We start from the raw sequence: 23485 nt of genomic DNA on the forward strand, positions 1-23485 counted from the left end.
CTCGAGGTCACGTGACTGTCTGAGCCCGCCCCCCTGTGCAGCTGAAGACTTCCCCTCCCGCAGTGACAGAGCCTCTGGGTGCGTGAACCGGATTGTTTCTGCACCTCGCGCCCCGGCAGGTGAGCGGCCACCGGTAAACGGCGGCTGGTGGGGATGGGAGAAGGGGTGGGAGGAGGAAGAGAAGGGGGAGTGGGGACGGCGGCCTCCGCTGTCCGGGGTTCCTCCCCGCTGTCATCCTGCCTTGGCGAGGAGCTCATTTCTCCAATTCTCCTGACCCCCGCTTCCCCACTGTGGTCGCCCCCGCAACCTAGGGGTTGAGATGTCTACCTTTCCTGGGCTTGGGAGTGAGTGCGGCCATTATCAACAGACTCTCTGTTTGGAGTCTTTGGGGCTTCGGGTAGTGGGATTGGTTCAGCCATTTCTCGGGGTCTGCAGTAGCCTCCGGGTACCAGTCTCCAAAGTCTGTTCTTTGGCAGAGGCCCTGCACCATCTTCACCTTCAGCCCAGGGCCGGAGAGCGGAGAGGTAGGAAAAACCCTGCAGGCAGAGGCGTCTCCGGTGAGACAGGCTTGGGAGGGAATGTCACTGATGTGGCCCTCACTGCGGAGTCACTGTAAAGCTTGCTTCCGAATGTGCTTTCTCAGTAATTCTGAGTTTTTATGTGACATCCCTGCGGGAGGCGTTTTATAGGTGTTCACATGCCTTGGATGGGACTGGAAGGGTAAAAGCAGGCCTTTACCTTTCTCTTCTCTGATTTTATGGTGCAAGAAGGGAGAGGACAGTTGAAAGAAGTGAAGATGTACCAGCTTCAGAACAGGAGGTGTTGGTAATGCGACAGTCTCCATTGAATGGGGAGGCGTTGAAAGATGGTGTTGCGATGTCGTGATCTGCAGGAGACCCAGGCTAGCTTATGGAAAAGTGACTAGGTTTCTCTGAAGAGGAAGTAATTCTTCAGAAACTACTTGGGCTGGAAATATAATTAAACCAAATTTGACAGTAAACTTAAAGCCAGGGAGGTTAAGTCGAGATATTGCTGATTTCATATTTTCTGCCTTTGACATCCTCTTTTGTCATTCCTAAAATCTTACTTAATTGCCACTCTCAATCAATCCCTTGACCAGTGGTAGATTTATGTTAAGTAGCACTGTATCTCTCCTTAGCTTTCCCCACTTGTAAAACTCAAAGTGACCTCTTCAGATTTTGATGAATAGTATTTGGTGAAAATACAGAAATTATTTTGCTTAGGTTTTTGCTCAACCCAGTGTACTCCCATTTCATATGTAATGTAGTAACCAATGTTTTGATCGCAAACAGTGTGCTTTAGGGAAGAGTTTCAGTTTTGGGTTAAACTCTTTTATTTATACTGCAAACTCAGAGAGTCCCTGGGTTCTTTTAAATTGAAAGGGCTTACAGAAATTACAAATTTGATTTTTAAAATTTAAGTTACACTTTTTCTTAATCTGAAAAGTCATATCCTCAGTTAAACCTTGTATTTTTCTAACCAATGTAATTGAAGAATCCATTAAAAAGCTGAAAAATGAGGAAAACGGAATCATTATCTTTGAGTGATGGATGTGACTGACTTGTTTTTCCATATCTTCCAAATTCTCTACAAAATAAACTGATCTTATTTTGTTAAGGAGAACAAAAAGCCTATTGATATGTTTATGTAGCCATGACTGCTACCGATAAATATAGTTTTATCCAATAATTTGCTCCAGAGTGAGGTTTCCTGGTCTCTAGAGGAAAGAAGAATATAAGCAGTGTTGCTTCATTGCCCAGGTGACATTCCACCAAATAAGATGAATTCCTTAAGTGACCTGGAAGTCCAAACCAGTCCTGTCTGGGTGAGACCAAAATGGGAACGAGCAAGCCGGCTAAAAAGCGTTGAGTATTAGAGGGGAAAATATCAAGATGAAAGAGGTTGAAATGAGTCTGCAATTTTACTTCACAATTCCCCCAATTTTGGGGAACTTATGAAAGCAATAACTTAGACCACTGATGAAATCTGGAAGATGAGAAGCAGGAATTAGTGACTAAATTGCCACTAAAGTTGAATGTGAAAAAGAGCTTTGACGTTATACACAGTTCACACACACACACACACACACGCACACACACGCACACACACACACACACGATTTGAAGCTTAGAAGCCGTTTCTGAGACTAGCTTTATCAGTTTATGAGTATTACATGTAGAAATATTAACATTAGGGAATTGTGCTGTAGTCCAACATTAAATGGCACACAAGGGTTTTTTTGTTAGGGCCCCTGACACCTCTTGTGTGCTTCCTTTGAGGTCTTTCTTATATTTCACTGCCTTTATAGATTATCACCACCATCAAGAATGCTCTCTTCCCCTATGGGCAGAGCTAGCCACTCAGTCCTATAGACTACTACACGATATTTTCTACTCCTCTATTTTCACTTCTAGCACATTGTGTTTAATTACTGTTTGCTAGGTTGTTCCTTGGTAAACCATAAAGCTCTGGGGAGTTCAACAGTGTCTCTGCTGTTGTGACTTCAGCATCAGGATGCTGAAGTCACTGATAGGTACTCAGTAAATTGTTTATTGAATGAGTATTTGACAATTGGACAAAGAGATTAAACTACTTTTAAAGCTCTTGCGGGTCATAGCCCTTTCTAAGGTTGTGCACTAGGTATTAGCTTTCAAGTATAAATCAATAATAACCATCTAAATCACGGTCAATAGAATAAACATAAACCTCATACGGACTTTATTAATGCGGTGTCCAACTTATTTTCACAACATATATTTTACTAATGGGTATGGTTATCATCCAGATATGGAAGGGAAGGGAAGAGGATTGTGTTGTACTTAATGAAAAGAGTCACTCTGTGCAGGCTACAAGTGATACAGCACTAGACTAAAAGTCAGAGGATCGTCATTCAGTTCTGCCACTTTATTACATGCTCTTTTAAGTAAAGTTGGTGCTGGGGTCTTAGGGTTTGATACTTAGGAATCTTCCTCTCGAGGGTATTGTGAGTTCAAGTGAGATAAACCCTGGATAATCTATGTCAAAGTATTTTAAAAACTGAGTGGTATTTAAATATAAAACAATATAGGGCAGACTTCACAAGAATAGATGTCCCAATCTTACAGACTTTGGTTCAAGTTCTGTCCCTACCACTTAAGTTGTGTGACCTTGAACAGTTAACTTTAAAATTTCCTCATGTTTAAATCTATCCCATAGGTACTATTAAATTAGATTCTGAATATGGAGGGCCTAGTACATTCTTTGTAAATTTTTTAAATTAACTTTACTGGTATGTAGTTTCATTTTATATACTGAATTTCTAAAGGAGACAAGACATCCTACAAAATTGAGCAATATAGAGAAAGGAGTAGAATTTGAAATGAGGCTATTACAAAAAAAACAGAGGAGCAAGAAAAATGTACTTCTAGCAAAGATTCTAAAACAGATTTATTATTAGGAGCTGAGATATATCAGCATAAAACCCATTATTTTGGCAACTGCAGTGACTTAATATTCTCTGTATAAAGATTTTCCAAAGCTTATGATCATTAATATGTGGAATCAATTTAAAGAGGTAGTTCTTCTGTTTCTAAATTTTTATCCCTACAATGGATTATAGAAATGTATTAAAATTGTACAGACCTATAAAACAGGGACTTTTGAGTTTATGCTAATGTTTGAAAATTTTGACTATTATTTTACCTGTTTTTTTTGTTGGTGGGGAAGATTGGCCCTGAGGTAATATCTGTTGCCAATCTTCCTCTTTTTGCTTGAGGAAGATTGGCCCTGAGCTAACATCTGTGCCAGTCTTCCTCTATTTTGTATGCGGGACACCACCGCAGCATGGCTTGATGAACGGTGTGTAGGTCCGTGCCTGGGATCCAAATCCATGAACCTCGGGCTGCTGAAGCAGAGCACTTGAGCTTAACCACTACGCCGCCACCAGGCCAGCCCGTGTTTTACCATCTTATTTTTATCCCCATAAGAAGTAGACACAGAAATGTAGAGAGCATAATGGAGATGTGAACTAGAGTAAAATTTTTCCCTTCCTGGATTGATGATTCACAAAGATTAGTGGTTTTGTATTGGAAAATATCAGTAAATTAAACAATAATTGAAGTAGAGCTATCATGAGTTTATGTTTCACCTTAATCTGGAAAAAAATTATTACTCATTTGTTCTAAGGAAAGATTTTACTAAGAGATTATTGAATATTCTCTTTAATGTCAAGTTCTCTATTATAGTGAAATAAATTGTGGTCAATAACAATGTTTTCCATTTAATTTCCTTCTGTAGAGAGTTTTACTATTCTCTTTTCTGTTTTTTCTTATTGTGAAATGAAAGTGACTTTGGTTTATATAAGTGTATTCTTTTATATATATAGTATATATGTATTATATATGGTAAATAAATATATAGATACACATATATCTTGTGTGTGTATGTATTTATAAAGACAGCTGACATGGATGTATATTTTTATAGTATAGATCTTTATTTTTACTTTAAACTATTAAAACCATCCTTAAAATTAGTCACTACTGTGAATAGAATTATCTAATGATTAATTTATTTGAAACTCCCCTGTATATGTGTTTGTAGTTAGCTTTATTTAATAAATTTTACAACTGCAATTAGTCCATTTTTAAAAATTGATGGCATTTTATAGCTATTTTCAGATTTAACCTATGATTTCTTCTTGGTGCTATTTTTTTGGTGTCAATATTATGACTAGCTTACCACAATAAAATATTCAATTTTGAATCTTAATGCTATCTGTAAAAACTATTGTTCTTTTGGTGATAAATCTTTTTAAAAATTATACTTACAACGTGCCATGTTTTGTTTCTTTTCTGAGAAATGATTAAGCTTATTTCATTGAAAATAAAATAGGTAATGTAGGTATGATGCAGAAGAGCGCCAGATGTGCTTGAGCAATAAAAACCAAACACACTTTATGTTTTGTTCTAGTTATGTCTTAGTTTAATTTTTTTAAAGTGTTTATTTAAAAGTATAATAGAGAAGGGGCCGGCCTCTGGCGCAGGCGGTTAAGTGCGCGCGCGCTCCGCTGCGGCGGCCCGGGGTTTGCCGGTTCGGATCCCAGGCGCGCACCGATGCACTGCTTGGCAAGCCATGCTGTGGCGGCATCCCATATAAAGTGGAGGAGGATGGGCTCGGATGTTAGCCCGGGGCCGATCTTCCTCAGCAAAAAAAGAGGAGGGTTGGCAGATGTTAGCACAGGGCTGATCTCCTCACAAAAAAATAAATAAATAAAAGTAAAATAGAGAAGACTAAGTAAATTGCAAAATTCTTATAAAATTGAAGAAGGGGCTTGATAGAAAAACTCTATGTACATATGTAGTAGTGATTGTATGTACATATTGAAAAAGTTGGAAAGAAATACACCAAAATAAGTCATTATCTCTAGATTAGGAGATTAAAGAAAGATTTAAAATTTAATACTATACTTTCTGTATATTTGAGTTCCTATAATCAATAGTCATTGCTTTGGGCAACAGAGCTTTTTTTAAAATTTGATATGGAGAATTAAGACATTTAAATAATGATTTCTGCTTAATTACTTGGATATCTTAAGTGAAATTGTTTTGACTTATCCAGATAACTGAATAAGTTATTTAATTTTATACGTGGAGATATATTTTTAGGCTTGTATAAGTGCAGCAGAATTTTAAAAAGCAAAAGTAAATCCCAGCATATAAAGGATTTAATAGATGACAAAGTGATATATCGATCCAATGGGGAAAAAGGGCACGTATATAGTAAATATAAGTGGCACAGCTTGTCTGTCTAGAAGAAAACAAAATTGAGCCAGTGCTTTGCAGCATATGCAAAAAATAATTTCAGATGTGTTAAAAGCTTAAATGTAAACAATAAAATATTTAAAATATTAACCTCCTAAATTTTATTTATACATAAAATCTAGATGTAGTGATGACCTTTTAAACCAAGATAGGAAATCTAAAAGTCATAAAAATAAAAATAGATATATGGAACTACATAGAAATGAAGAATTTTTCAATGGCAAAAATATAGGACAAAAGACAGATTGAAAAAAAATGTTTGAAATATGTATAACCAATAAAGAGCAAACATTTGTGAGAACTATTACATATTAAGAAGTCCACACAATGGAAACATGGATAAAACATATGACCAGAACTTCACAGAGGAGAAATCCAGACATTCAACAAACTTGTAAAAAGATGTATAACCTCCCTAGTAATCAATGCTAACAATGAAATATTCTTTTCTGAATAGCAAAAATTAAGTGGTAAACCTGCTAGCAGGGATGTGTGGTAAAAGATTTTCTCATAAGATGCTAGTGAAGATGTGAATTTTAGGTTTTTAGTAAATAATCAGGCAATATCTGTTAATATTGAAAATACATATTCTTCCATCCAGCATTTCCACTTGATGGAGTCTTTTCCTTACAAGTAGGAGCAACCAGTAAGTAAGCAAGTGTTTACATGAATGTTGATTGCTGCAGTGTTTGTAGTAGCAAAAACCTGGGAGCAAAGGGAAGGCCTGTCAATTGGGGTATTGATATATAAATTATGGCACAGGCATATTATGGAATGTTTTTGAAGTCAATTAAAAGTAGGAGTTAAATTCATACTGGTGAATTGAAAGGATTTCCAAATATACCCTAAAAGAATTTCCATCATGTATTTTAAGTGAGAAAGGCAGAGTTTAGAGAACTGTATATAATGAGCTCCCATTTTTGTAAAACATTGAAAAACACCATGAGTTTTGTATATGCTTATATGATTGTCGTCATTGGAAGGGGAAAATAAGCAAAAGAAAAGTAAAAAAGAAAGGAAGGAAAAGGGCAGGGTATTCATAATAACGTATGCATGTAAGACTACATGGTTGTGCATGTCTGTACAAGATGAAGTGCAGGAAAGGAAAGTCACCAGAGTGTTCAGTGGTTGTCTCACAGTGGCTGGATGGGCGTTTCAGGTGATTTTTACTCTTTCTTACACTTTTCTATATTACATGGTTTTTGTTTGTTTGTTTTTTACAATGAACATGTAGTGTTTCTATAATTAGAAAAAGCCAAACTATTTACACTTTTAAAAAGATAAAAAATCTGATAGGGCAAAGAAGGAATTAACAAGAGGAAAAATACCATTTGAAATGGTCAGAAATGGCAGTTGTCTGAAATATTGTTAATTAGTTAGGTATCTGAGGGGGAAGTGTATGAATCCTGCTAATTCCATAAGTTCTTAATTTTGTATATGTGGTAATAACCCTTGGGCACACAATAAGAAATTGTTGTTAATAATGTACAGGAAAATGATAGGCATTACAAGATAGGGTTATAAATCTACGTTTTATTTTTGGTGTAGATACTGAGTCCTCTAGAAATGCTTTCTGCCTTGGAGATGGGAAGCAAATTAAACAAGTATGGTGTCCGTCACCTGACTTAATCATATGACAGTATGAGGAAATCATAATCAGTATGAGGAAAAGTCCACGTTTGGGTTTTGGTGAATAAAAAAACTATATGCAACATTAACTCTCTTTAAGAAAGCTTCAAATAAGAATGTCTTTAAAGAAGCAAAATTAAAAGTATTCACAATTGTTTAATACTTGATTTCAGTCCCTTTAAGAGTCTGAAGTTACTACGTCATTCAGAGCCGTCATAGAAAATGGCAGGTGCCTTCGAGCTGAGTTTGTTACATGTTTACAGCATCTGCGTTTGTTTCTCATGTTGATATTTTTTGTTTTCCCCTTTTCATTACCAATTTTATTCACTTAATTGTATATGTTTTTATTGTAAACTGAACACATTCTTTTTGAAAAGAGTTGGGATATATGTAAATAAACAGTAATTTTAGAGTAGCATTGAGAGGCAGCATAGCAAGGAAGTTAAGGGCTTGTACTGGAGCCAGACTGTCTGGGTCAAATCCTGGCTCTGCCACTTCCTAGTGGTGTGATTTGGGGAAGTTCCTTTTATCTTTCTGTATTGCATCTTCCTCAGCTTCAAACTAAAGATAGTAAGAGTATTTACTTCATTAAGTGTTGTGAGGGTTAAATGAATACTATAAGGAAAGTGATTAAAATAATAACTGGCCCATAATAAGAGCTGTATAAATATTTGCCTTATTATTTAGTTACTATACTCTTTGCTCAGTTAATTAGGTGTATGTAGTAGTTTTATTACTTGGCTTAACTGTTTTAGCACTCGTTGAATCATTCAACAATATATATATATTTTTTTTAGATTTTATTTATTTTTTTCCCCCCAAAGCCCCAGCAGATTGTTGTATGTCATAGCTGCACATCCTTCTAGTTGCTGCACGTGGGACGCAGCCTCAGCATGGCCGGAGAAGCGGTGCGTCGGTGCGCGCCCGGGATCCGAACCCGGGCCGCCGGCAGCGGAGTGCGCACACTTAACCGCTAAGCCAAGGGGCCGGCCCTCAACAATATTTTTAATTAAGTACAAAACAATAAAAATTACATGTACAAAAACGGTAAAAATGTATATTCATATATGTGTATGTTTTCTCCCTCTCTCTCCATCCTTATTCTTTTTTTTTTTCCATGTATTTGTTCACAAAACTAGCACCTCTTCGTATTATTCTGGACCTTACATTTTTCACTTAACAGTGTTTTCTTGGAGATCTTTTTACATTGATACGGTTAAAGCTGCCTCATTCTTTTTAATGACAGTCTAGTATTCAGTTGTACTAGTGTACCGTCACATCATATGTAATACTTATTGAGAGTTTACTTCTGATCCAGGCACTTTTCTTAATACTTTAGTTGTATTGAGTTCTTAATACTTTAGTTTTCTTAATACTGTAGTTGTGCTCATGGGAGCCTCACAAAAACCTTATGAAATAATTTCTATTTTTATCTCCGTTTAACAAATGAGGCAAATTAGGCATGGGATAGTTAAATCCCCAACCATGTCACATGGCTCGGTTCAGGTTGGTCCTCAGTATTTTGCTGAAATCTGCCATTTAGCTCGAGTCTGGGAAGCTGAGTAGCTGAATGCCTTTAACATTTCTAGCATCCCGGAATTATGTGTGATCTAGCATCACGTGATAGCATAGGTTACCCTTATATCCGATCAGTGTAACAGTGTCAGTATAATAACAAGGTATGACATTTGGACTTCTTGTTACTTTCAAATGACTATAAGCATTCTTGATATAACTCGAAGTGCTCTTTATGTGATTTATACATTGAAATTCTGTCAGTTGAAGTTTTAATGTATATTATTGAAAGAGTAAAATGCTACTATTGTTAATAATTATGAAAGTTGCTGATTTTATGTATCAAAACAATTATGTAGAAGAGCTTTCACATAGTTAGGTGGGGAATCAGAATGTCAGTTAATATGAACATTGAGAGTGTGATAGCTGGCTAAATGTAGGGGTAACTGTCTTGTAAAAAAATGGGTTTTCAATAATCTATTAAGTCCTAGTCTTAGGTAATGCAGAATTAGGCAGTGAGGAGCTGTATTCAGATGAGTTACAACATCCACAAATTGTTTTGAATATGACATACTTCTGTTCAGTGTCCTGTATTTCTTTTGTTTCAAGAAAGGAAAAAAATATATCCTTAATCTAAAAAGCAGGCTGACTGACACCAAAATCTTCAATGTGATCCAAAGCAGACACTTAAAATACAGAATCTGCTCAGGTCCCAGCTTAGGGTACCTACAGTGTTTGAATTTAGATTTATAATACCTGCTATTGTTCAGTGGTATGTGTGTGTTTTAAATATGATCTCATCCTCATCAAAAGATACTGTTGGATAAGGAGGGTGGGAGAAATATCCATAAATAGGCAGAGATAAACAGTCTAGTCTATCAATTCTTTATTGTGAACTATTTCTACCTCAAATTAGAGCGGTATAAAACATCAGACAATAACTCTCCCTCTACCTACGCCCTCTAAATGATTCATTGAACCATAGCAACTTGGATATCTAAAATATTAGAGCTTAGCCTGAGTCTTAGAAGACAAACCTTTCTATACCTCATGGCTCAAAAGTTCATTCAAGATAAGGTTAAGATTTTCCTAAATCCTCACCCAAGTTATTGCCATTAAGCCCTGTTTTGAAAACATAGATGAATAAGTACTTTAAAGGCATACCTGACTTCTGTACTCCTGAGCTGTCTGTGGAAATTCCCGGGATTGTCTGAACTTGACAGGACAGGAGGTACCCACACAGCCTTCTCAGGAGCCACATAAATTCATTCTAAACAAACAGACGAAAACCTGTTTGGCTGTTTTCACCTGTTCCTCCTACAATGCTCCTAGGGTTAAGATTCTCTTATTAGCTTCATAAGCCATGTAGTCTTTTATAACTATTAGTTGACAAGTCAAAACAAAAGTGAATATGATGTATATTGTGTAAGCATTATGCCCTTACAGGAGTCATATTGCCATTACTTTGTGCTTTTTAAAACAATAGTTTTATTGAGGTATAATTGACATACTTGCATGTATTTAAAGTATACAGTTTGATGTTTTGATGTATGTATATGCCCGTGAAACCATCACTACAATCAATATAGTGAACATATCCACCACCCCCAAAAGAAGTTTCCTCCTGCCTCTTTGTAATCACTTCCTTCCATGCCTCCCCACTGCCTGTTCCCAAGTAACCAATCTGTTTTCTATCCCTATAGGTTAGTTTGCATTTTCTAGAATTGCAATTTCTAGAAAAAAAATGGAATCATTTTTTTTCTGTCTTCCTTTTACTTAGCATAATTATTTTGAGATTCTTCCAGGTTATTACATGTTTCAATGATTCATTTCTTTTCATTACTGAGTATTACTCTATTGTATGGATATACTACAGTTTTTTAATCCATTCTCCTATTGATGGATATTTGGGTTGTGTTTCCACTTTTTGGCTATTATGAAAGCTGTTATGAACATCCATATAAACGTCTTTGTAAGAAACCGCCAAATTGTTTTCCAAAGTAGTTGTACCCTTTTATATTCCTACCAGCAGTACGTGAGAGTTCTAGCTCTACATCCCTACCAACACTTCCTATGGTTAGTCTTTAAAAATTTGAGCCATTCTACTACGTGTGGAGTGGCGTTTTATTGTGGTTTTAATTTACGTTTTCCTAATGATGTTAATCATCTTTTCATGTAGTTATTTGCTATCCATATATCTTCTTTGGTGAAGTATATGTTCAAATCTTTTGCCCATAATTTTTTTTTTATTGAGGTCATAATAGCTTATAATATTGTGAAATTTCAGTTGTACATTATTTTTCAGTCACCATATATATGTGCCCCTTTACCCCTTATACCTGCCCCCCAACCCCCTTCCCCTCTGTTAACCACTAACCTGTTCGCTTTGTCCATGTGTTTGTTTGTCTTCCACATATGAGTGAAATCATATGGTGTTTGTCTGTCTCTGTCTGGCTTATTTCGCTTAACGTAATACCCTCAAGGTCCATCCATGTTGTTGCAAATGGGATGATTTTGTCTTTTTTATGGCTGAGTAATATTCCATCGTGTGTGTGTGCGTGTGTGTGTGTGTGTGTGTGTGTGTGTGTACCACATGTTCGTTATCCATTCGTCAGTTGTTGGGCTCTTGTGTTGCTTCCATGTCTTGACTATTGTGAATAATACTGCAGTGAACACGGGGGTGCAGAAGTCTCTTTGAATTGTTGATTTCAAGTTCTTTGAATAGATACCCAGTAGTGGGATAGCTGGGTCGTATGGTATTTCTATTTTTAATTTTTTGAGAAATCTCCATACTGTTTTCCATAGTGGCTGCACCAGTTTGCATTCCCACCAGTATATGAGGGTCCCCTTTTCTCTGCATCCTTTCTGACATTTGTTGTTTTTTTGTCTTGGTAATTATAACCATCCTAACAGGAGTAAGGTGATATCTCATTGTAGTTTTGATTTGATTTCCCTGATGATTAGTGATGTTGAACATCTTTTCATGTGCCTGTTGGCCTTCTGTATACCTTCTTTGGGAAAATATCTGTTCTTATCCTCTGCCCATTTTTTGATCAGGTTGTTTGTTTTTTTGTTGTTGAGTTGTATGAGTTCTTTATATATTTTGGAGATTAACTCCTTGTAGGATATATGATTTGCAAATATTTTCTCCCAGTTGGTGGGTTGTCCTTTTGTTTTGTTCCTGGTTTCCTCTGCCTTGCAGAAGCTCTTTAGTCTGACTCAGTCCCATTTGTTTATTTTTTCTTTAGTTTCTTTTGCCCGAGTAGACATGGTATTCTAAAAGAGCCTTCTAAGACTGATGTCAAAGAGTGTATTGCCTGTATTTTTGTCTAGGAGTTTTATGGTTTCACGTCTTACCTTCAAGTCTTTAATCCATTTTGAGTTAATTTTTGTATATGGTGAAAGATAATGGTCTTTTTTCATTCTTTTGCATGTGGCTGTCCAGTTTTCCCAACAACATTTATTGAAGAGACTTTCCTTTCTCCATTGTATGTTCTTGGCTCCTTTGTTGCAAATTGGCTGTCCATAGATGTGTGGTTTTATTTCTGGGCTCTCAATTCTGTTCCATTGATCTGTGTCTGTTTTTGTACCAGTACCACGCTGTTTTGATTACTATAGCTTTGTAGTATATTTTGAAGTCAGGGATTGTGATGCCTCCAGCTTTGTTCTTTTTTCTTAGGATTGCTTTAGCTATTCAGGGTCTTTTGTCGCCCCATATAAATTTTAGGAATCTTTGTTCTATTTCTGTGAAGAATGTCATTGGGATTCTGGCTGGGATTACATTGAATCTGTAGATTGCTCTAGGTAGTACGGACATTTTAACTATATTTATTTTTCCAATCCATGAGCATGGAATATCATTCCATTTCTTTTTGTCATCATTGATTTCTTTCAATAATGTCTTATAGTTTTCATTGTTTAGGTCTTCCACCTCCTTAGTTAAATTTATTCCTAGATATTTTTTGCTGTTGTTGTTGTGATTGTAAATGGGATTGTATTCTTTTTTTTTTTTTTTGTGAGGAAGATCAGCCCTAAGCTAACATCTGTGCCAGTCCTCCTCTTTTTGCTGAGGAAGACCAGCTCTGAGCTAACATCTATTGCCAATCCTCCTCCTTTTTTCCCCCTAAAGCCCCAGTAGATAGTTGTATGTCATAGTTGCACATGCTTCTAGTTGCTGTATGTGGGACGCGGCCTCAGCATGGCCGGAGAAGCGGTGCGTCGGTGCGCACCTGGGATCCGAACCTGGGCCGCCAGTAGCTGAGCGCGCGCTCTTAACCGCTAAGCCATGGGGCCGGCCCTGGGATTGTGTTCTTGAGTTCTCTTTATGTTAATTCGTTATTAGAGTATAGAAATGCAACTGATATTTGTAAGTTGATTTTGTACCCTGCAACTTTGCTGTAGTTGTTGATTGTTTCTAATAGTTTTCTAATGGATTCTTTAGGGTTTTCTATATGTAAAATCTTGTTGTCTGCAAACAGCGTGAGTTTCACTTCTTCCTTGCCAATTTCGATGTCTTTTATTTCTTTTTCTTGCCTAATTGCTCTGGCCAAAACTTCCAGTACTATGTTGAATAAGAGTGGCGAAAGTGGGCATCCTTCTCTTGTTCCTGTTCTCAGAGGGATGGCTTTCAGTTTTTCCCTATTGAGTACGATGTTGGCTGTGGTTTGTCATATATGGCTTTTATTATGTTGAGGTGCTTTCCTTCTATACCCATTTTATTGAGTTTTTATCATAAGTGGATGTTGGATCTTGTCAAATGCTTTCTCTGCATCTATTGAGATGGTCATGTGGTTTTTATTCCTCATTTTGTTAATGTGATGTATCACATTGATTGATTTGTGGATGTGGAACCATCCCTGTGTCCCTGGTATAAATCCCACTTGATCATGATGTATGATCCTTTTAACATATTACTGTATTTGGTTTGCCGATATTTTTTTGAGGATTTTTGCATCTATGTTCATCAGTGATATTGGCCTGCAATTTTCCTTCTTTGTGTTGTCCTTGTATGGCTTTGAGATCAGATTGATGTTGGCCTCATAGAATGTGTTAGGAAGTGTTGCATCTTCTTCAGTTTTTTGGAATAGTTTGAGAAGCATAGGTATTAACTCTTCTTTGAATGTTTGGTAGAATTCTCCAGAGAACCCATCTGGTCCTGGACTTTTATTTTCTGGGAGGTTTTTGATTACTGTGTTAATCTCTTTGCTTGTGGTTGCTCTATTCATATTCTCTACTTCTTCTTGATTCAGTTTTGGGAGGTTGTATGAGTCTAAGAATTTATTCATTTCTTTTAGATTCTCCAATTTGTTGGCATATAGTTTTTCATAGAATTCTCTTATAATCCTTTGTATTTCTGTGGTATCTGTTGTAAAATTTGAGCCTTCTCTCTTTTTTCTTACTGAGTCTGGCTAAAGGTTTGTCAATTTTGTTTATCTTTTCGAAGAACTAGCTCTTAGTTTCATTGATCCTTTCTACTGTTTTTTTTGGTTTCAGTTTCATTTATTTCTGTTCTGATTTTTCTTATTTCCCTCCTTCTTCTGACTTTGGGCTTTGTTTGCTCTTCTTTTTCTAATTCTTTTAGGTGTAGTTTAAGATTGCTTATTTGAGATTTTTCTTGTTTGTTAAAGTGGGCCTGTATTGCTATGAACTTCCCTCTTAGGACCGCTTTCGCTGCATCCTAGACGAGTTGGTATGGTGTATTTTTGTTTTCATTTGTCTATTTGATTTCTCCTTTAATTTCTTCGTTGATCCATTGGTTATTCAGTAGCATGTTGTTTAGTCTCCACATATTTGTCACTTTCCCTGCCTTTTTCTTGTAGTTGATTTCTGGTTTCATAGCATTATGGTTGGAAAGATGCTTGATGTGATTTCAGTCTTCTTAAATTTACTGAGACTTGTCTTGTTTCCCAATATGTGGTCTGTCTTTGAGAATGTTCCATGTGCACTTAAGAAGAATGTGTATTCTGCTGTTTGGGAATGGAGTGTTCTCTATATATCTATTAAGTCCATCTGGTCTAGTTTTTCATTTAATTCCACTATTTCCTTGTTGTCTTTCTGTCTGGATAATCTATCCATTGATGTAAGCGGGCTGTTGAGGTCCCCTACTATTATTATGTTGCTGTTAATTTCTCCTTTTAGGTCTGTTAATAGTTGCTTTATGTACTTTGTTGTTCCTGTGTTAGGTACATATATATTTATAAGTGTTATGTCCTCTTGGTGGAGTGTCCCTTTTATCATTATATACTGCCCCTCTTTGTCTCTCATTGCCTTTTTTATCTTGAGGTCTACTTTGTCTGATATAAGTATGGCAACACCTGCTTTCTTTTGTTTGCCATTAGCTTGGAGTATTGTCTTCCATCCCTTCACTCTGAGCCTGTGTTTGTCTTTAGAACTGACATGTGTTTCCTGGAGGCAGCTGATTCTTGGGTCTTTTTTTTTAATCCATCCAGCCACACTGTATCTTTTGATTGGAGAATTCAATCTATTTACATTTAGAGTGATTATTGATATATAAGGACTTAATACTGCCATTTTATGTCTTGTTTTCCAGTTGTTCTGTATTTCCCTTTTTTCTCGTCTAGTGTATTTCCGACTGCCAATTCAGTTTGGTGGTTCTCTCTGATGGTTTTCTCATTTATCATTTGTGTCTCTGTTCTGATTTTTTGTTTAGTGGTTATTGCCCACCATTTTAATAGTGTTGTTTCTTATTATTGAGTTTTGGGTGTTCTTTATATACTCTAGATATCAGTCCTTTATCAGATTTATGCTTTGCAAATATTTTCTCCCAGTCTGTAACTTGTCTTTTTATTCTAACAATGTTTTTTGAAGAGCAAAAGTTTTTAATTTTCATGAAGTACAATTTATCAATTTGTTCCTTTGTGGATTGTGCTTTCAGTATTGTATCGAATAAATCTACCTAGTCTAAGGTCACCAAGGAAGTTTTATAGTTTCAGGTTTTACATTTAGATCTACTATCTGTTTTTAGTTTATTTTTGTATATGGTACAAGGTATGGATTGAAGTACCTTGTTTTTGCATTTACGTATCAAGTTATTCTAACACCACTTGTTAAAAAGCTATACTTTCTCCACTGAATTCTCTATTACTTTTATCAAAACTCAGTTGTCCATTTATGAGTGTGGTTGTATAGCCTTTTTGAGCTAATAATGTTTGTAAAATTTTGAATAATAATACCAGGCAGAATAATGGAATGAGATTTTATCTATTCTTTGTAGAATTATTTGGTGGTCTAACATTCGTAGCATTAAACAAATAACCGCTAAAATTATAACATTTTTAACTTTTAACAGAAGTTTTTATTCTTTTATATCAGAAGGTCATTCTATGATGGTAATATTTGGCTTCAGCTTTGGCCTCAGCTAAATATTGACTTTTAAAGTCTTGGCCATTGGGCATTAGGCCAAAATGTGTATTCAGTGCACTTGAGGGGTTGAATCAGTTTTCACTCAGTGAGTGCGAGTGCCTATTTCCCACACACCTTTGCCAGTACTGTCACTGAGTAGTATTTAGTAATTGCCTACTGTGTGTCAGGGTGCTTTGCTGTATACCTGGGGTACTCAACGAGCAAAGCAAATGAACTCTGTTTTCCTGGTGTTTACAGTCTGGCAGTGGAGATAGACATTGAGCAACTCCATTCACAGATTTTTAATTACAGTAGTGGCAAGTGCTACAAAGGAGCAATATTGAAGACCATGAGCACAGACCAGGGGGCACTGGAGGTTAATTCCTTAGCAAACCATACTATTGAAAACCGCCATCTGTGATTAAATGCTTCTCCTCTCCCCACAGCCAGTATAGTTCAATAAACCCTGGTTGTTATTAGTCATAGAATACTAGGCAAACCATTAGAAATGCAGATATTTTTGCCCACTGAATTGAAAATGTCTGTGGACTTTTGACTAAAGTATCTTTAAATCGATATTGTGAAGTGTTTTTCACCTGTGTTAGGCAATATTCTTTTCCTCTTGTCCTCACTTTATGCCTTAGATCATATTTTCATTGCAGAGATTTTGTGAATTCCTGAGTTGGAGGTGAACCTACTTTTGGTGATGCTTCCTTTTAAACATTGGGTTAATATGCATGTGCAGTTTATGGACCTTCTTTCTCTTCTAGTCCATCCATGAAATAAATGACAGGACAGATTCATCTGAATATATGAACATCATTTTATAATGCAAATGTAAAAGCATTTTTACTGCAACACTGTTGATGCTAACTCCAGTATGTACATTGGTCTCAGATACGTGCATTGCTTGTATTTGGCCAGTTTGGCTGCTGGTGATATGTTTTCGTGGCAAAGCAATCAAGAAAATTTCTCATTAATTAACATTCAAAAGAGTGATATGGTAATTGTAGGCTGTTTTCAAGAGAAGTTTCTTAAGTATTTGAGCAATAGCTTGTTTTTTTTTAAGTAGTTGTGAAATTTCCAGGTTGACTGCTTTTGAAGGGGATAATTCTCATGCATGACTGCTGGCGTTTTTTTAATTGGTAAAGTCACTTCATAGGCAGTTTATCTGAGAAAATCTATCCAAAAGCCAAATAACCATGGCAGTGCTCAGAGGCCGTGAAGGTGAAGGGTCCTCCTGGAAGAGAATTTGCTGAGGACAATCCTTGGCACTGTGAACTTGGAATTACAGACTGGTTAACACAAGCAATTTTGTTATTGTTATTAAATACATGGAGAGGGAGAAGACTGTAGGATTTCAAATAAACTAATACTTCATTTTGTTATCGTTACTGGATTTTAAGGATATTTCTAGTTTTTCACTCTTGTAGTGATAAAATAAACACATAGGTAAGTAAATCCTTATCTACATATCAGATATATTCCCAGAAGTACAATTTATGGATCAAGGGGTTTGAACATTTTTAAGGGCCTTGTTGCATATTGCCAAATTGCTTCCTATATTTCTTAGAAAATAATAAGCCCAAATTGACCTTTCCTTGATGGTTATATGTCCTTCTTATCAATTCACAACCTCTTTCCTTGTCTACTTTCTATTTATTCTTAGAGTGTAGCTCTCTAATGATTTGTGCTTTATATCAGCAGTGGTCTAAAATATTAGATAATTTTTTTTTTTATGAGGAAGATTGGCCCTGGGCTAACATCTGTGACCATCTTCCTCTACTTTATATGGGACGCCGCCACAGTGTGGCTTGGCAAGCGGTGTGTCGGTCCCCGCCGGGGATCCAAACGTGCAAACCCTGGGCTGCCGAAGTGGAGTGCAAGCACTTAACCGCTACGCCACTGCACTGGCCCCTACATAATTTTTCCTTGTGCCTAAATTGAGTCAATAAGACTATACAAAGGTCTCTTGCAATGTGGAGAATCTTTAAGACTGTCGTTCCAGCAGTTCAGAAATCGTTTGTTTTCCTATTTTTTATGTCTTTGTTCTAATGAAGGTTGGCAAGTCTGACCTCCTTATATGTATGTAAATATTATGTACTGTATTTAGTGCTAATACCAAATATTGTTGTGTCTAGGAAATACTTTTTTTCACATTTTAACAGCTCTAATAATGTCTGTCCTGCAGTTTTTGGAGTGCCATAGTTTGTCAGTTTTTTTTCTTAGTAGTACGTCAAATAAAGGAGTGTGTTACAATTGATAGTATCTTAAATTAGACGAATTATGGTATTCTAGGTAGGAGTGTGTGGGGGGGTGGTGAGGGAGTGAGTATGTAAGAATTGCTCTCTTCTCAGACGTGAGCAAAGGGTATCCTTATGGATCCTTAGTTGGTTATCTTACCGTGGCTTCACCTAGTCAGTAAGTTAAAATCAATAAAAGTATACTAGCAAAGTGTGAAAAATAAAAATAGCAAAAAATGAGAAGCCGTCTAGGTACTCGGTAAAGAGAATTATTAGGTAAGATATGGTATCTATAGTATACAGTTTAAGATAAGACTTATGAATAACAATATGTAAAGTTGTATTATAGTACTGATTACAGTTATGTAAAAAAAAAACCATTTGTGAGGAAGTAGTAAGTCAGTAATATTCAAGTGGTGAGACTCTCCCTTGGGTATTTTTATTTTTTTTATTTTATTTTTTTTTAAAGATTTTATTTATTTATTTTTTCCCCCAAAGCCCCAGTAGATAATTGGATGTCATAGTTGCACATCCTTCTAGTTGCTGTATGTGGGACGCGGCCTCAACATGGCCGGAGAAGCGGTGTGTGGGTGCGCGCCCGGGATCCGAACCCAGGCCGCCAGCAGCGGAGCACGCGCACTTAACCGCTAAGCCACCAGGCCGGCCCCCCCTTGGGTATTTTTAAAATTATAAGCATATTGTTTCTGAAAATAAATTTTAAAGAAAAGTATGTAACAAATTCTTATTTTTACTGTTTATATCATTTGGCTATCTTCTTGGATATTTACATCCTTGGTAAGTTAGGATAAAAATCAAAAGGACTTTCTTCAGGGACTGATTTTTTTCTTTGTAACCTAAAATCAAAAAAATCTAAAAAAATCACAAAAAGTCTTATGGGGTATTACTGTTAGCCTTACTTGAACTTTTACTTCAGTTTATTAAGTTTTATCTAAGAAACAAAAAAAATAAGAGGAATTTCTCACTCAGATACTGTTTTAGGTAGCTTCATTGTTCCAAATTTATGATAGTCTATTAACCAGAAATTTTCCACTATTGTTCCCTGTTTTTAACAGCAAAATTGTGTTGGATTTATATCCATTAATATTCTTTTTTTTTCCTTTGGGGCTTTTTTTTTTCCCAAAGCCCCAGTACATGGTTGTAGATTCTAGTTGTAGGTCCTTCTAGTTCTTCTATGTGAGCCGCCGCCACAGCATGGCAACTGACAGATGAACAGTGTTGTTCCACGCCTGGAACAGCACCCAGGCTGCTGAAGCGGAGCGCACAGAACTTGAACCACTAGGCCATCAGGGCTGGCTCACCATTAATATTCTTATTGGCCCCAAATATGCCCGTTTTCCTCTTAGATATGCCCTTGTACTTTGCCATTACATTGATATTTTACTTTTTTTTCTTTGCTCTTATAATCAGTTGATTATATTCATGTTATAAAGCTAGGCATTAATAAAATACGGCATTATGCTCTAAAAATCTTAGTTCTTTAGGAGATAGGTATTTTAGGAACAGTCAATTCTTGGTTGTTGTAGTACTTACTCGTTAGTTTGTGAATGATCTGTTACATCACCTTTTTTTCATCTCTTCCCTTTTGCTTACATGTTATCCTTTGTTATTTTATCATAGAGTCAGTTAATAATGGAAAAGAAGCACCCCTGGTTTTAATGGTAATTAAGGTTAAAGCTACTGGCTAAAATAAGGTCTTTTGAATTATTTGTTATAAGATGCCTAGGTGCTAAAATCAGCCTAATCTGGGCCTCACCACTCTACAGCTCTGTCATCTTGAGTGGGTTTCTTAAGTGTCACAACCTATTTCTGAATCAAACAACACCCACCTCATAGGACTGTTGTCAAGGGTTAAATGAGATGTTTTCAGTTTTTAACATCATGCCTGGAGTGTAATATGTGCTTAACAAATAATAGTTGATATATCTATTTTTAATTTCAGAACATTTTATTGAGTTACTGCTGTGCAAAGCCCTATGCTATGTGGAGGGCAGGGGGTAAGAAACTGATAAATGTGCTCCTAGAAGGCAGGGATACCTGAGTCTGTTCATATAACAATTTTACCGTTGCTCATAGGCTTCTAGTCTATAAATTCATACCATAGAACTTATACACTAAATACAGTATTTTGTTATTCTGGGTAAAACTTTGGATTATCACATTCAATATGACACAGTTTTATTCATAAAAATTTTAAGTGAAAGGAATCTGTGATTATTTCTAGAAATGCTATAGAAATTTTTGTGGACAAGCCTGTCAACAAACCTTAAGTATATGTAGCTGATAACAATTTGCATTCTATTCCCAGCTTAAGTGCCCACCCTAGTTTTTATCTTTACTATTTCTTTTACAGAAATACGTTTATTTTAATAAATGGAGGGGTATGTGTGTGCATGTCCTCAAAAAAGTTTATTCCTATTGGATTCCATTAGTTTAGTTTGCCATCCGTGATTTTTCTCTACTTTACTACTCTTGGATCCTACTTTTGTTAACACATTTCCTTATGACCCATCTCAGTAATTTTTGTAAACTATTCAAGTAATGACCTTATGTTTGCATTTATTCTTAGCCTTTTGGTCTATCCATTCTTTTATTTTTATTTATTTTTTTTTTTGAGGAAGATCAGCCCTGAGCTAACATCCGTGCTAATCCTCCTCTTTTTGCTGAGGAAGACTGGCTCTGAGCTAACATCTATTGCCAATCCTCCTCCTTCCCCGCCCCCCAAAGCCCAAGTAGATAGTTGTATGTCATAGTTGCACATCCTTCTAGTTGCTGTATATGGGACGCGGCCTCAGCATGGCCAGAGAAGTGGTGCGTCGGTGCGTGCCCGGGATCCGAACCTGGGCCGCCAGTAGCGGAGCACGCGCACTTAACCACTAAGCCACGGGGCTGGCCCCATTCTTTTATTTTTAAATAGCACTGTGAAATATGTATAATATATAAAAATATTTATTCTTGAATCTCTCCTTTCTTGTTATGTCGGTTAATTCAGTGAACCAGTAAAGGCAACAAAGACCCAGATGCCTTCTGTATTTCAGTTTTGCGTTCTTAGCAAGGTGCCTGTCTGCTTAGATTATCTCCCTTCAAGGTCCCAAGATGGCTGCACATGCCATGCAGATGACCGCATCCCAAGAGAAAAAGAGTGTTTCTCGTGGCCTGTAACTTTTAAAACAGCAAAGAAATCATTCTCCCACAGACTTTGCCTTAGGTCTTATTGGTCAGAACGTCATTACCTGCTTATTTCCAAACTAGCCATTGGCAAGGGACCTGGAATTACCTTGATGGGCTTACCAAACTTTGAACCAATTTAGAGTTTTGTTGGTGAGATAAAAATAGGGAACTAGTTATGCATAGTCAGTAATCTGCCACATAAAGCCTCTCTCATGGGGTTGCTAGGTAGGTAGATTAAATAAAATGCGTAGGAAGGTGTTTCACAAGATGATTTAGTCCTGTACTGTGTAAATAAAAGAGAATGTTATTAGCTGGAATTTTACCTCTTCTATAACTTTCTAACCAAGCATAAAAATATTAAACACATTTATGATGCCTTTTTTTAGAAGGCAAACTGTGTATGAAAATAAGTATTTGATTGTAATCAACTAGATTCTTCATCTTTTTAAAAAATCTATTTCCAAAGATAGTCTTTAATCAATTAGGTAGAATGTACTTTTTCAAGTGTTACATTAAAATAATACCTCAGTATCAATGAAGTGCCCCAGGATTTTGTATTTAGCTTTTATTTTATTTAGCTTTTATGTAACACCTCACCCTTGCCCCCAACAGCTGTATCATCTAAGACTGGTGGTAAAAAGAATTATTTCTAGAATAATGAAATTACTGGGTATAGTGCATTAGCCAGTAGCAATTTGGACTGGACCTTGTAAAACAAAAGAAACAAAATTTTGCCACTGCAGTGTTCTGCGGGGTATGGGGAAGAGACTGATGACTCATTAGACCAGATGGTTGCCTGGGCTAACCTTCTGGATTTTTCTCTTTCTACAGCAGGATTTTTTAATTATTTATTTTTTAATCTTTCACAAATATGGGGGTGAAAACCCTACAATTTGTGAATATAAGAATCTTAGTTGTTAATTGCATTTACTTTTTATCCTCAAAGTAGGAGTCAAATAGCTAAAGGCAAATTTTTTATATAATCCTTGAGTTGATTTCTTTATGAGTGCAGCTATGTATGCCACGTTGTTTTCATGAAAGCAACCGTTTTTAAAGTAGGTATCATGCTTTTATTTTTTAAATGAGAGCAATGAGAATAGCTGTATATTATTTTAGGAAGGAGTTATTAAATAGCATATAAAAGTCTATGTAGCATTAAGTCATATCATGATAGTTTGGAGCTTATGGAGATTTGGGATGAGATTAAGTTCCAGTATAATCTAACTTGCAATATAATTTGCTGATTGCAAGTTAAAATGTTTTGGGTGGCTGTTGTCTTAACATCTTTAGAAGCCTATGCTTTCCACACAGAGTCATAGGCATTTGATAGTGAACCAGAACATTTTAGTGGGGTATTTTTTTTTTCACTATTTTCATAGATAACAATGAAGGGTAGTTAATGGATACTAACTAGCATGTTGTGTGACCGCGCTTATCAAACTGCTCTGTGCTAAGCCCTCTTCAGTGGTTGAGTCAATAGAATATGTCCCCCTAATGAAACCTTTTTGTTGTGTTTGTGGGGAGGAAGCACTTTTATAGTTTTCTTGTAAAACAGATATTGTATATGATGAAGTAGACTGCAAAACTTCTTTAATTAAGAGAATATACAAGAGCATACAAAAAAATTTCCCTGCTTACGGTAGACTGCTGTAACGTCCTGTTCTCTGTCAAGATTGTGGGGAGGTAGGGGAGGTATTTATTCGTTTCAGTGTTTACTTGCTTTTC

The 23485-nt window shown here is 36.3% G+C and overlaps 1 protein-coding gene across 2 annotated transcripts in view; it reads left to right on the plus strand.

Moving 5' to 3' along the window:
- Positions 1 to 21: 21 nt before the first annotated feature.
- Positions 22 to 23485, plus strand: part of ATP6V1A (ATPase H+ transporting V1 subunit A) — a 60596-nt gene continuing 37132 nt past the window's right edge. The window contains exon 1 of one of the 2 annotated variants that reach the window (XM_058555812.1): positions 22 to 119. The gene's annotated coding sequence lies outside the window, so the exon portion shown is untranslated. Of the gene's footprint in view, positions 134 to 23485 lie in introns of both variants that reach the window. The other variant, XM_058555811.1, reaches the window with a different exon arrangement.

This window comes from Diceros bicornis, chromosome 15, assembly GCF_020826845.1.
Source record: "Diceros bicornis minor isolate mBicDic1 chromosome 15, mDicBic1.mat.cur, whole genome shotgun sequence".
Lineage (NCBI taxonomy): Eukaryota > Metazoa > Chordata > Mammalia > Perissodactyla > Rhinocerotidae > Diceros > Diceros bicornis.